Below are 13,774 nucleotides of genomic sequence, written 5' to 3' on the forward strand. Positions count from 1 at the left end.
AACTTACTGTTTGGATACAAGTATTCAGAATTAGAAAACTGTCCCATCTATATAGCTTATAAACTTCCAAATTTTTAGCTTAGTTAAGAATATCTAAAAGAATTGTGCAGATATTAACCGTTTTATTTGGTCAGTTCTTCAGAGTAAGAAACTTTAACATAATTAGTAGTGTGTGTTACTTTAGGAGACAGGTTAATAAGGGCTTTTACTGCTGTATGTGATTGGCTATCCCTTAACTACCCCTGAAAGGACATTTTGTAAGAATTTTGGCTGTTTTAAATTTACAAACCTGGTTATCTATCTAAACCTTAACACGTAGTTCTTTATAACAAGATAAGATGAAAAGGATTTATCCTGTTATATTTTTTCAGTGATTTGTCTTATTTGTGAAATATTTATATTTTTGGTTAAATGCATTTTCAGGATTAAATAACGTTTATTTTAAGGAAAATCCTTAGCTTTTCATAAAATACAGTTATACTGTCAGTGTTCTAGTTTTATTGAAAGAGTTATCCTTAGGGGAAAAGAATATTTGGATAAACTAGAATAGAGGCAATTTAACGTATCTACATATGAAGGGACTTGAAATTATTCATTATTTGTTACTGATGTATAATGCTGGCATATAAGGATAACTTATATTTTAAAAAGTTTGTCAGCTGTAACCATTTTCTTTGAGGTCTACCATGTTGCCAAGGATTCATTAAACAGTAGATAGAATTTCTTAATGAAAAAATTTTTAATGTTTATTTGAAGTAGTTTTTGTACATGTGTGTATGTTTTCTTTTTTGACTAGTAAATAGATCCTTAATCTGTTTGTTTTCTTCATATAGACCTAATGTATCAGAATTGTATTTTCTGATGAGTATTTTCAAAAAGCACTGTTTAATTAATGTCTGGACTTAATTTTTTTTTAATAGCATTTTGAAGTAAAATTTCAGTTCTCAGCACCACAAACCACTTTTTATATTTCATTAACATATGTGATTTGGCTTAGTTTTACTTTCCTATTTTCATGGTTAGAGTCACTTGGAAGAGAAAAATGCAGCCTGATTCAAATGTAGTTACTAAGACTGATTGGGTAATAGTTTTTTTAATTTATTACTGTTTCTAAATGTCTTAATTTTTAAAAATTGTTAATATTTGCTGTTATTCTTTTTTATTGAAAGCTTTCATACTAAACAAATATATTTAATAATTTTGTTATCCTGTGATCCTCAGAATTTTTTTTAATTAATTTTGTTATTAATATTGTTATTGAGCTGCTGCTAAGTGGAAAAATTACTTTTTCTCTTTTGATAAAAATTAAGATTGAGGTTTTTAATAAAGTATCCAAATTGTAACTATTACTTTATCTTATACTTTTATTTTAATCTCACACCTAGCCTTCTTGACTAGCTATTTAAACTTCCCAGCCAATTCTTGCATCTAAAAAATTTACAAATGTCCTAATTTTTCTGACTTAAGTATTTTTCAGAATCAGAAATACTTAAGATGTTAAAGAATAAAATTTTTTTTTAAATTTAAAATTATGAGTCCATAAATAGAATCACATTTAAGTTTAAAGATAATTTGACAGAACAAATATTTCTGTTAGTCATCAATTGATATTATGTACTTACTAAGTTTTTAGCTTTGTATTACACATTCAAAGGTTAATTACATGTGGAAAGTTTTTTTAATAATTGGAGTTTTTGTAAAAGCTTCTGGGGTAAAATCTTACTTGCTAATAGTATCTGATGTCAAACATATGATGCTGATTAGATATGTGGAACCTGGGAGACTGGAGCTCTTTATAGGCATAATATAATTTCATCTCTTGATTAAAGTTTAGATACTTTCTTATATTCTAGAATAACGGGTAGGGTAGATATTCTTTATGAATTCACCCTGAACCTTGTTCACACTCTTCTGAGAATTTTGATAATTAAGCAGTTAAATCTAAACTAGGAACTGAAGTGTCATTAAGGAAAAAAATTAATGATGTATGTAGATACATTACAGGTTCCCTTTCTAATCAAAACACCGATTTTGTCTTTAATTCTCTCTCCATCCCACTTTTTAAAGAAAAAATTGCTTCTTACTAATATTATCATGTAGTGATACAGGCAGACCTGCTAGATAGGTTGAGCTGAACCAGTTTTTCCTTCTGTGTGCTAAGTTGCATGTGCTTTTCTCAGCTTGCTGCTTCAGTAGCAGCAACAGTGAATAAGTATCACCAACAGCCCTTGTTCTTGCTCTTCACAGTTTGGAGCAGGGACTGGGAGATTGCTGCTGCTTGTCAGCTGTTGTACAGAATAGCATCAATATGTAATAATGGTGGCCAATGGAGCCTGCACCCACCAGCTTTTACAGACGATGTGGGAAGGGCCCAACTATCAGTGAAAGCCATATATAGTAAAATGAATACATTCTTTGACAAAAAGGTATTTTCTTCCCAAAACAACTTAAAGAGAACAGTTAGAGACTTATAGTTCTCAAGACATTGTATTTTACTATTTACTCTGGTTTTATTTTATTTTATTCAGTTATTTACATGTGTTTGAATGGAAAACTGTCTTGATTCTGAAAGTATTTATGGTATGTTTCATGCTTTTCACTTTTAAGCTGGTAAGCTAGAATAAATTATTAATGGTTGTTGATGACCCAAGTTAGGTAATACACTGAGGAAAGAAAAGTTGACTGTGGTGTCATAGGAGTGTTTATTTCACTTTGGGACCATATTCTAAGCCCATAATGCCTATATTTTATAGCCCAGTCTAAACAAGGCCAAATTTTTTTTTATTTCACTGTAACTAAAAAGAACAACAAACTGTGTTGCTTGGGCATTGTGTATACAGACAAGGTGGGCTACAGGTGGAAGCCCATAAATCTTTACTTTTTTGTATTAGTAAAATAATGTCTTATATCTGAAATTAGTATTTGGGAAGTTAAGATAATTCTCAATCTTTTGGAAATAAGACTGTAATTTCAAGTAGTGTAGAAGAGTTTTTACTTTTAATTATTTGAATTTGCAAATGTACATAATCTAAATGCTGTGTATATATTTTTCTCTTTTGTTTCCAAATTCAGTAGGTTGTAGCTAAAGGGAAGTGAATATTGGATTTCTATTAAAGTTCAGATTTCACTTGTAACATTCTTGGAAAACTTATAAATGAAGGTTTTAGCATATAAGCCTAGTGCCCCAGTTCTTAAAGTCCAACATTTACATAGCATTCATTCTTTTGAAAAGATAATCATGGGGTGTCTTTTTGTTTGGTTGGTTGATTTTTGTTTTTTTTTCCCCCTAATACTACAGTGTTTCATTAATATGCTGATGTAATTTAACAGATAACATTAATTACTGTTACCTATCCTTAACCAAAAAAGTGTGTTACATAATGCTTTATATTGGAAACATCTTGTTATTACTGCTAATTACTGTGTAAAGTGTCTGTGGACTACCTATACCAGAATAACCTAGAATAAAGCATTTTTCCAGATGTGTTGAACCAGAATCTGTGGAGCTGGACTTAGGGATCTGTGTTTTTTTCAAGTGCTAAGTGAGATGTTTTGTCGGGGTTTTTTTTTTGTTTTGTTTTCAGAAGTATCACATGTGAGAACACTGCCCAAAATTATTTAGGGGAGGATTCTTCACACCAATGAGCCATTTACATTATCTGCTTTTTTTTTTTCCCTCTAAGCTCAAAAACTAATTAATGAATCTTATCATTTCTTACACAGTAGCTCTAAATCAAGTCTTGGTATTTCTTCCATTGTTAGATTATTCTTTCATATCATGAAAACTTTATTTTTGTTCAAGTACCCTGGGCCAAATTTTAAGTTTGTTTGTTGGTATATTTAGTATACTTCTGTTTAACCTGTACTTGATGAAAACAGAAGGAATTGATCACTTGAATTTTTTAAATTTCCATTTAGGTAGTAGCTGTTTATCTTAAATGTACTTCTAAATATGTATTGGAGAAAATTCAGAAAGGGAACCTTTCATATGCTGCTTGTGGGAGCATTTGGCAACACCCTGCTAAAGGATGAAAATATACATAGGTTTTAGCTCAACACTTTCATTCCTACATGTTTTATATAAACTCAGACATTTGTAGTAAAGGCTTATTTATTTTTACTTTTAATAGAAAAAAATTGAAAGCAATGTAAATGTTAAGCAACAGAGAATGGCAAATTGTGACATAGTCATGTGATGAAAAATGTTTGTTATCCAGCTATTAAAATGAGAGCCATGTGGATCACCACAGATGAATGTCTTCTAATACTTGAATTTGTAGTAATAGTGTAAAAGGATGCATAGGAATTAAATACCAAATTCAGGATTATGATTATGTCTTAGAGGGGGAATGGGATCCAAGGTATGGTACAAAAGGGACTCAGCTATATGTAAAGTCTTTGATTAAAAAAAATAAAAGCAAAGTAAGCGTGACCAAATATTAGAATTCAATACAGCTTCATTGGAAGGCCAAGGGTGGGATATGGGGATTCATTTTACTATTCTGCTGACTTTTCTGTGGATTTGAAGTATTTATTTTTCAGATAGGTTTTTAATATGTACAGTCATGTTTGGTGAAGATTCTCTATAGTAAGATGTACAATTGGAATTCTGCATTAAGAACATGGATTTGGGTTTATTGTATTCTGTGTCTTGTAAGTGTTTAACAGTTAGTTGGTGTATAAACTACAACTTATAACCATGGCCCACAGAAATCAAACATTCTAACCAACTTAAGCTGCTAGGATATTTTAAAATTCTTTTATTTTTAAAGATGAGCTCTACTGTTTCCTTTCTTTGCCTGCTGGCATTTAATCTTCCTACTCTTATAACTAAAGGACGACCATGGAAACAGTTTCTCTTTTTTTATCACTACTCTTTCATTTACTCTTTAATTCAAGCAATTTCATGACTCTGTTTTCTTTGGTTTTGACCATAGATCATAGCATACTGTTTTCAGAAATTTCTTCATGCATCTTAAGCTCCAACTTAAGCTTAGTATTTATAGTGTATTACAGTAGAATTCTTGGAATTGGGTAATATATGGATTTGTACTTTTCATGTGTATGTGTGTGAGAAAAAGAGATTGTTAAGTGTGGAGGTATGGTACTGAATTTATCTTAAAATATCTGCAATTATATGATGTCCTCCAGAAGCCTCAGTGTATTCCAAGTTAGACATTAAAGTATGAGTTTTAGTTACATTTACAGATTCAACTTTTAAACTTCAAGAGGGTAATAGTAACAGAGAAATGAATTTTAAAAATTAGTGATAGTACTCTGAAATGAAGTACTAATATATAGATGCTGCTAGGTATTTCTAACCTGTATTTGTCCTGTGCTACACAAGGACTGAAAAACGATGATTGTCAACTTGCTGAAAGTTTTCTAACATATAATGTGATCAAAGTTTTTTGAGGCTTTCTTGGTTTTTTTTTCCCTAGGTTATTAATAAAATGAAGACCATAGTATAACAAGCCCCCTACTTAGCCCTGCAGTTCTTACCTTGTAAGTATTAACTGACTGCCCTCCTACCATTGCTGTAAAAAAGTTACTGTTTGGCATTATGCTTTGGTTTATTTCTGAATTTTTTCCTACTGTCCTAGAATGATAACTTTCTAACTTTTTCTGGCCCCCAACATGTTGAAGTTTGATACTAACTTTCTCCATTTTAGAGCACAAATAATGCCATTGCCTTGGGTAAGTTTTCTGTCTTGGAAAGGATTTTACAGCTCGGCCCTCCCATCTCTATATCTGAGAATCATAATTTTAAACCCTTTTCTTTCAAAGGAACTTACAAATAAGTAGTAGTCTATTTATTGTCATCATTATTCAGGTTTACTAACAGTTATTTTGTGGTTTTAGAAATTGGAATGTCCTCTCCACCTGAGAGTTATTTTCATTTATCTTACATTTCACTAGATTATACTTCTGACTTCTTGTGACGTGCTTAAAATTTAGCTGTTAAACTTCAAGAGGTGGGAAAAACAGGAAGGCAATCCCTTTTCCTTCCTTTTATATATACACATGTGCACCTCCTTCTTAGAATAAGAAACATTTTTACCTTGATTCATTTTACTTTTGGGAAACTTACAAATGCTAAGGGAATAATTCTAATAGATTAGCTAAAATTAATATCATATCCCTAGAAAAACTGTCTAAAACAAGGTTATGATAAATGCCCAATATACTTATTTCCTTAAATTTGAGACACTGAAATCAGTTACCAAAAAGGTTAGTTATCATGTATTCCTTCAGTTAATTTTACATTTGTAAACAAAAAATTCAAGTGCTCCTGTTTTTTTTTCTTGATATTGAGGGATGGCCCTATTTAAATGAAAACTAGTGCTTCAGATGCTTCTCTTACATTACCTCATACCATTGCATTAATGACCCAGTAAATAACATGTATGTGTCAAGGAGTGACTTTTTATCATAGATCAGGCATTGAACTCAGTAAGTAGTTTTAGGGTGGGAATGAATTAAATATTGAAAATATAATAATAAGCCAGTTTGAAGAGTAGTAGCCAAATGCCATAGATCACTTCTTTTTCTAATTTTTTCCTTTTATATTTTTGTTTCTGGAAAACTAGAATGGAAACCTTTGCAAATCCCCAAAGAATCCTATATAATCCAGGCTTGGGTTTCATAATTGGTCCCTTGGAAGCCAGCTCAGCTTTTTCTTCAACTTAACTCTTAGGAAAAGAAATCTTTTCAATTGGTATTGCACTCTTACTGTAGACTGGAGGGCAGTACACTTTTCAAAAGGCAGTAGATAGCATTTAATTTCCAGTAGATTTGTAAGTACTGATGATGTCACATTCTTAAGCTCATTTCATCTGTTTTATTAATTTCTAAGCAAGCAGCTTTTCTTGGATACTCTCCAGCCTCTTTTAAAACACAGGTCATTTGCTATATTTCATAGTTGGAATGCTTTCTCTTGTTTCTTTAGGTAATATGCCTGGAGTTCCCTTTAGTCTTAGATACTAAAATAGTGATGTTTCCAATTAAACTATACCCAGAAAAATAGGCCCATAGTGACAGTGGTCATTGATTCTTCATGGTGGTGTGTGTATTCCTTCTCTCTCTCATGTTTATTTTAATGCCATTGTTTCTTTAAGATATTTTTTGAACTATTTACTTGTGGAACATAGATGTTCCAGAAGTTATGGAATAGTATTGTTTCATATGTTTGATACTGTAAAAAATGATAGTGTTTTGGATTCATTTCTACAAGTTGAGTAGAGATTAAATATTTTTCAAGTTTGGTTTTCAGTTTTAAAATCTTAAACTTCTGTTGCTTAACATAAAATATTCAGAAATAGTCACACTTCGTCCTACTTTTTTCCTTTCTTGAGCTGTGTTTTTGATTTTTATATATTTCTGTTTTGTGAATTTAAAATAATATATCATTTGGTGCAAAATAAAATAGCATCTTTAGGTTCATTGTCAGCAGTTAATATTATTGCTTCTGTCTCTTTAATCTACCACAAAAAATTTTGACCTTGACTTCGTAAATTAGGAAGATCTCCTAGAGTAGGAAATGGCAACCCACTCCAGTAATCTTGCCTGAAGAAATCCCATGGACAGAGTAGCCTGGCAGACTACAGTCCATGGGGTCACAAAAGAGTCGGACACAACTTAGCAACTAAACAACAACAAATACCACTCATGAGGAAATTTTAATTATCTTGAATAATTTTGCAATGTGAATATTTCTGGGAGATGTGTGCCAAAAGAGGAAAAAAACAAATTGCTCTTTTGGCACTTGGATTAGTAAAGGATATTATAATCTGAAGCAGAAAATGTTATAGGGTGCTAGGTACTGTCAGAATTTGGTGGTGAAGAAAGATTTGCAAACTTAATAATATCATCAACTGATATTTAGTAAACATCAAATCTAAACTTTTAAAGCTATATATATTGTTTTATAATTTGTGAACAGAGATAGTTCATGATATGTAACAGCCATTTTCCAGTCATTGTTCAAATAACTTTTTGAGAAGCAGACAATGCTTAACCAAATACCAGGTGTTCCTGTTCTCAAATTTTGTTTATTTGACATATATATGTTTAAGAGAATGGGTTAAATTTGAGCTTTAATGATTAAGGCAATGCTGTGTTTTTTATCTCGCTAGAATTATAGCTAAAATTTGAATTCTAACGCCAAAACTATAGAAAGGGAGTAAATACATTGTTCTCCCACCCTGAACAACTTCTCAGCTCAAGATGGATGACTCAAAGAAGAATAATAGAAAACATACTATTTATGAACTGACTTTGGATGTTTTCTTAGGAAATGAAGGCAAGGCCGAATTTAATAGCACAAGCCTTGATTTAAGTAAGAAATAAGTACACAAATCTAATGAACTCTATTAGTATAATAGCTAAAATATTAGCATAATAGGGATTTCAAGTTCTAAGCATAAATATAGTAGGTAACATCCCAGACTGTTCTCTGCAGTTTTACCACTTGCCTATTTGTCTGAAATTTGAGTCTACAAAATTACCTCTCTGTAAAAATAGGAATAAGTTGAATGCAGATTGACATAATCGTATATCCAGTTGTCTGCAATCACACCTGACTTTTTGCCTAGACTGTCAGTTGTACTCTTCCTGTTACTTCCGATAAATTTATTAAAATTGCTTTCAGTTTTATTTTCCTTAATTTGGTTCTACAAGTTGTTTCTTATGCCTCTGGAATTTGGTGCTCTATAGTCAGAACTTAAAATTGGCAGTTTGTCCTCCAAATCCTTAATAAGACAGGTTAGTAAAATGCAGTGAATTTTTTTATAAGTCAGTTTTTAAATTGATCTGTATTCATCTTACTTTAGCCCTCAGAATATTAGAATTAGAACCATAATAAATAGACTTCTTCCTTAGTGTTATAAATTGTATTTATATCTGTAATAACTCTGTGATAATAGAAAATAGAAGTCTTGTAAGGGAGCAGGTTTCAGTTTAGCATATAACTTAATTTTGGGCCCTGATTTGTCTTCTAAAAATAGTTTTTGTATTTTGAGCTAAACATTCCCACGTCCTTACACTGGTTCTCACAATATGAATTCTAGACCATTAGTATCCTGAATATTTCACTTTGGATCTGCCACATTTGGGCAGTATTTCTTTAAAAATACTGTCTATAGAACTGAACCCAGCATACTCAGTATGGTTTGAGGTACAAAATACAGTATGTGTCTTATGAATAGGATACTTAAATTATGTATCCTGATTCCACTTTCTGTTTGTCATCAGTACTGTTGGTTCATGTTGAATTGTAGGCCACTAAATCCCTAAGTCTGCCAGAAGTGTATTTCAAATCCTACTGTAAATTTGGATTCAGCAGGTTTTTGTTGAATACTTGTTCACTTCTCGATGTGCTCATTAAAGTTTAAGATTTTAGAGTCTTAACACCAGGTTCATGAAGTAGCCATTAATAGGTCCGTTTTACAAAGAGGAAACTGAGGCTTTGTGTACTAAAATATTTTATCCAAGATCTTGACTTATAAGGGACAGAGCCAGAGTTCCATCTTGAGTCTTCTGGCTCCAAATTGACCGTTCTATTTAGTTGCTGCCTCAATAAATTACTTCTAACTTTATCAATGAAATTGCTCATTTCATTGATAAAGTTAGAAATGTAGAAATTGACCAGTGACTTCTACTGCAGGATGATTTAAGAGTTTAGGAGATATGTTTAGAACTTTTTAATATCTTTGTTAAATACAATAATGCTTTATGTAAAAACTATATGAATTGAATTTAGAGCAGTGTCAGAAAGTAAATGTACCTAAGCAAAAATATTAATGAAAACAAAATATGAGAGGTGAGGGGGGGAAAATCATTAACTTATGTTAAAATGCATAATTTTTGTTCTTTTGAAATTCTTGTTGTCTGTTATCTAATATTAAAAGAAAGCTAATTTAAGTTATGTAAATATTTCCATTTACTCAGATTCATTTTCAGATTGACTTAAGCGAGACATTTATTTTACCTCACCTTTCAAAATGACTTTTTTTTCTTAGAAGATCGTAAGAATGAAAAGTTGATACCTCAAAAGCCAGTAGAGATACTTAAGAGCCTGCAGGCCAGAATACAAACAACCAGACTTGGAACTGAGAACTATTGTGTAAAGATTAAAGGACAAGAACTGACTGGTTCTGTTTCCTGAATTTTTTAGATTTTTTTTGGTTCTAAGTTTAGTCATCAGAGTTCCTTTCGTAACTGCTTGGTGAGGATGTAGGCACTATGATGTTTCCAATGGACTGGGATATAGGAGTGGAGGAATGGCATGGTTTGTACCAGCAAGCATTGCCACATAGCTAGTCTTAATTTGCAAGGAGGATAAGTATGAAATAATGAAACCAGTTATCTGCTCAGCACAGTATTCAGTCCTGGGAGTAATTGTCTGGATTTAAAACTTATTATAAATGGATAGTTCAGTTCTTCAGAGAGGCTGAAGAATCCACTAGAGAAGATAGACTTAAGTTGTCCTTAAATGTGTGAATAAATGGAAGGGGGTTTAATAAGTATTTTAGCCTCCGTTAGTAGGTTTGATGAAGATTCAAAGAGCAGGTAGGAATATTCTCCTTAGTGGGGGAAAGAACTGGAAAATAATTTATTACAAGCATCTGAGTTCTCCCGAGAGCCTTCACATAGTGGGAGAGGATAGTCACTACTCAAATGATGAGTAATTGTGTTTTTTCCACTTTCTACTCAACTGGTGACCACAGTAGCATCAGGCTTGATTGGTCTTTTGTCTACTCAAATAGTTTGTATGCTTCTCTACTTATAGGGACCCCTTTCCCCTAAGTATATAGGCACCATACCTAGAACACACTAACAAAATTATTAATAACCTCTTACTGTAATGATACCTAGCTTAAAATTTCTGGTTATTTCAAAAATATCCACGTAAGGCATTTGGTTGTCACAGCTCTTAAAAGAAATGTTTTAACTTGAATTGTGGAGTGTTTTCATTGGTGAAAAATAGGAAACACTGGAGAGGGCCTGGTTATACATTGACACTAGGCAGAAAAATGGGAGAAGGCAGTGGCACCCCACTCCAGTACTGTTTCCTGGAAAATCCCATGGATGGAGGAGCCTGGTAGGCTGCAGTCCATGGGATCACTAAGAGTTGGACACGACTGAGTGACTTCACTTTCACTTTCCACTTTCATGCATTGGAGAAGGAAATGGCAACCCACTCCAGTGTTCTTGCCTGGAGAATCCCATGGACGGAGAAGCCTGGTAGGCTGCAGTCCATGGGGTTGCACAGAGTTGGACATGACTGGCAGCAGCAGCAGGCAGAAAAGTACACACTCCACTTGGGAAACCACAGATACATTCTTGAATGTATGAGTTTTAAGAAGTTGTGTTAGGTAACCAAAGACAGAAAGTCAGGCTGAAATACAGTTGTAGATATCTTGTACCGAGACCTCATTTTAAGGTATGAAATTATGAATGGCAAAGAAATTGATGAACTATAATCTCAAAGAAAGAGCCAGTTAGTTTTATTGACCAACTGAATAGATTGACAGAGGATAAAAAAAGAATAGTAATGGGTAAATATTCATAATTTGAATGTAAAAGAATAATGAAAGAAAGTTAAGATAAACAGCATATTTATTTGTGTTCTCATCAAACTTTTTATATTGCATTCTTTGGCTGACATGGTATATTTATAATTCATATCTAGGGAGTAGAGAGAAGTCAATCAAAAATTAAAAACTATTTAAAAAACTAAGGATATATAAGTATATAAGGATACTATTGTTAGTATAATGATAAAATGATAATATTTTGAGAATACTATATATATGGGGCTTCCCAGGTAGTGCTAGTGGTAAAGAACCTGCCTGCCAGTGCAGGAGACATGAGAGACACAGGTTCAATCCCTGGATCAGGAAGATCTGAAGGAGAGCATGGCAACCCACCCCAGGATTCTTGTCTGGAGAATTCCATGGACAGAGAAGCCTGCAGGGCTACAGTCCATAGGGTTGCAAAGAGTCGGACATGACTGAAGCGATTTAGCGTTCATGCACTATATGTATATATGTATACTTATATATATATATATAGTTCTTGTATAAATACATATATCTCCTGACTTTTTTGGAATAAATTATTTAGATTGAAATCCACTTCATACACAGTTTCTAGGTAATCATTAATTTCTTCATCGGAAAAAGGTGGCAACAGTACAACTTTATATTCACTTAAACTGAGTTTTCTTTGGATTATAAAACAGGCTTTCTGGATTATATTGAAGCAATATCTAAATATTGCTTCATTTCAAACCTGTTCTCAACACTGAATTTTAAATGTATCTTATCTAGTTAATAAAATCTTTGTTTTTAAGCATTTGTATCCAAAAAAAACAAGAAAAGCAAATTTTAATCTGTTGTCTGTGAATTTTATTTTCTCCAGGTATAATCTATATATCATACCACTTGTGTAGTATTCCACTGTCCTGAGCAGGAGAGTCAGTCTGTGCCCCAGGGGCTAAGTATCACCAGCTCCTTAGAGGTTTATATGCATAATCTGAAGCATACTTGAAGTAATTACTATTATAAATTGTGTTAATGCCAGATTAAAAGTAGAACTATTTGAAAAATCTAAAGTATTTTAGTGACACATAAAGAATATATATAAACAACAAAGTAATATAAATATTTCCATGACACGTATTAGCATCTGAATGTCCCTAACATGTGACAATAGAACCCAAAAGTAGGCAATTATTATAAATGGAAAGGAAAAAATCAGAGCTTATCAGCCTAAGAGATTATTGTTGCTGTTGAACACAAGTAAAGAGAAATGTACCTTCTTCCCCTGCTGGAATTGCTTCACTGGAATCTTTCACTTTATTAATATGTTTAAATAAAGGATTTCCATATTTTTCTGGCATGTGGAAAGAAATGTTTTCTAATATTTTAAGTTTTTCAGGCTTTCAAATAGAAAGCTGTGGTTTTTAATTATCTCAGAATTAAAAATAGATAGGAAAAGATCGTGTTTATTAAAACATCAGTGATAAAATTGCAGTATTTTCACAGAAAAGTAGTAATGTTAAGAGGTGAAATTGAGAGAAATTGCAGAGTTGGTTTGCTGATAGGAATGATCCAATAGAGAAAAAAATTAAAGATGTAAGGGAAAGTGCTACAGGAATATCTTTAAGTTATCAACAGAGGATAAAATCTATGAAAGGGGCAGGATTGGTTGTATGAACAGTGATTGTTCATCCATAATACAAACAAGAAAGAGTTACATGGGCACAGGCACATATATGTGTATTGCTGTGGTGGAAATTGGCAGAAATTCTCTTCTGATAGTTCCTGTTTTCTGAATGAAAGTGAGGATGAAAGGGAGATGTTGGAGGTTTGAAGGGAGAGACAAGACACCTGTCTGATGTTTTTCTAGAAGAACGAAAGGACCAAGATTACCAGATATCTGTGAACCAATTTTAGGTATAAAGAATTTAGAAAGTAAAATTATTTCTGTTCACAGATGACATGATATATGTAGAAAAACCTTGATCCTAACACACACACACACACACACACACAAACCTGTTGCAATAAGCAAAATCAGCATTCAAAAATCAGTTGCATTGCTATGCACTAACAATGAATAATCCAGAAAGGAAATTAAGAAAACAGTTCCATTTACAATAACATCAAAAAGAATAAAATGCTTAGGAATAAAATTAACCCCGATGATGAAAGATTGGTATACTGAGAACTATATAACATTGCTAAAAGAAATTTAAAAGATACAAATA

General features: G+C 32.3%; 1 long non-coding RNA gene across 2 annotated transcripts in view; it reads left to right on the forward strand.

The window, feature by feature from the left end:
• The window catches only part of LOC104985481, a 32,974-nt gene that overhangs the window by 7,787 nt on the left and 11,413 nt on the right, over positions 1 to 13,774 (forward strand). For both annotated transcript variants that reach the window (XR_824901.1, XR_824900.1), the window contains one exon: positions 5,442 to 5,505. This is a non-coding gene — a long non-coding RNA (uncharacterized LOC104985481). The remainder of the gene's footprint in view (positions 1 to 5,441; positions 5,506 to 13,774) is intronic.

This window comes from Bison bison, unplaced genomic scaffold (assembly GCF_000754665.1).
Source record: "Bison bison bison isolate TAMUID 2011002044 unplaced genomic scaffold, Bison_UMD1.0 scf7180017864048, whole genome shotgun sequence".
Lineage (NCBI taxonomy): Eukaryota > Metazoa > Chordata > Mammalia > Artiodactyla > Bovidae > Bison > Bison bison.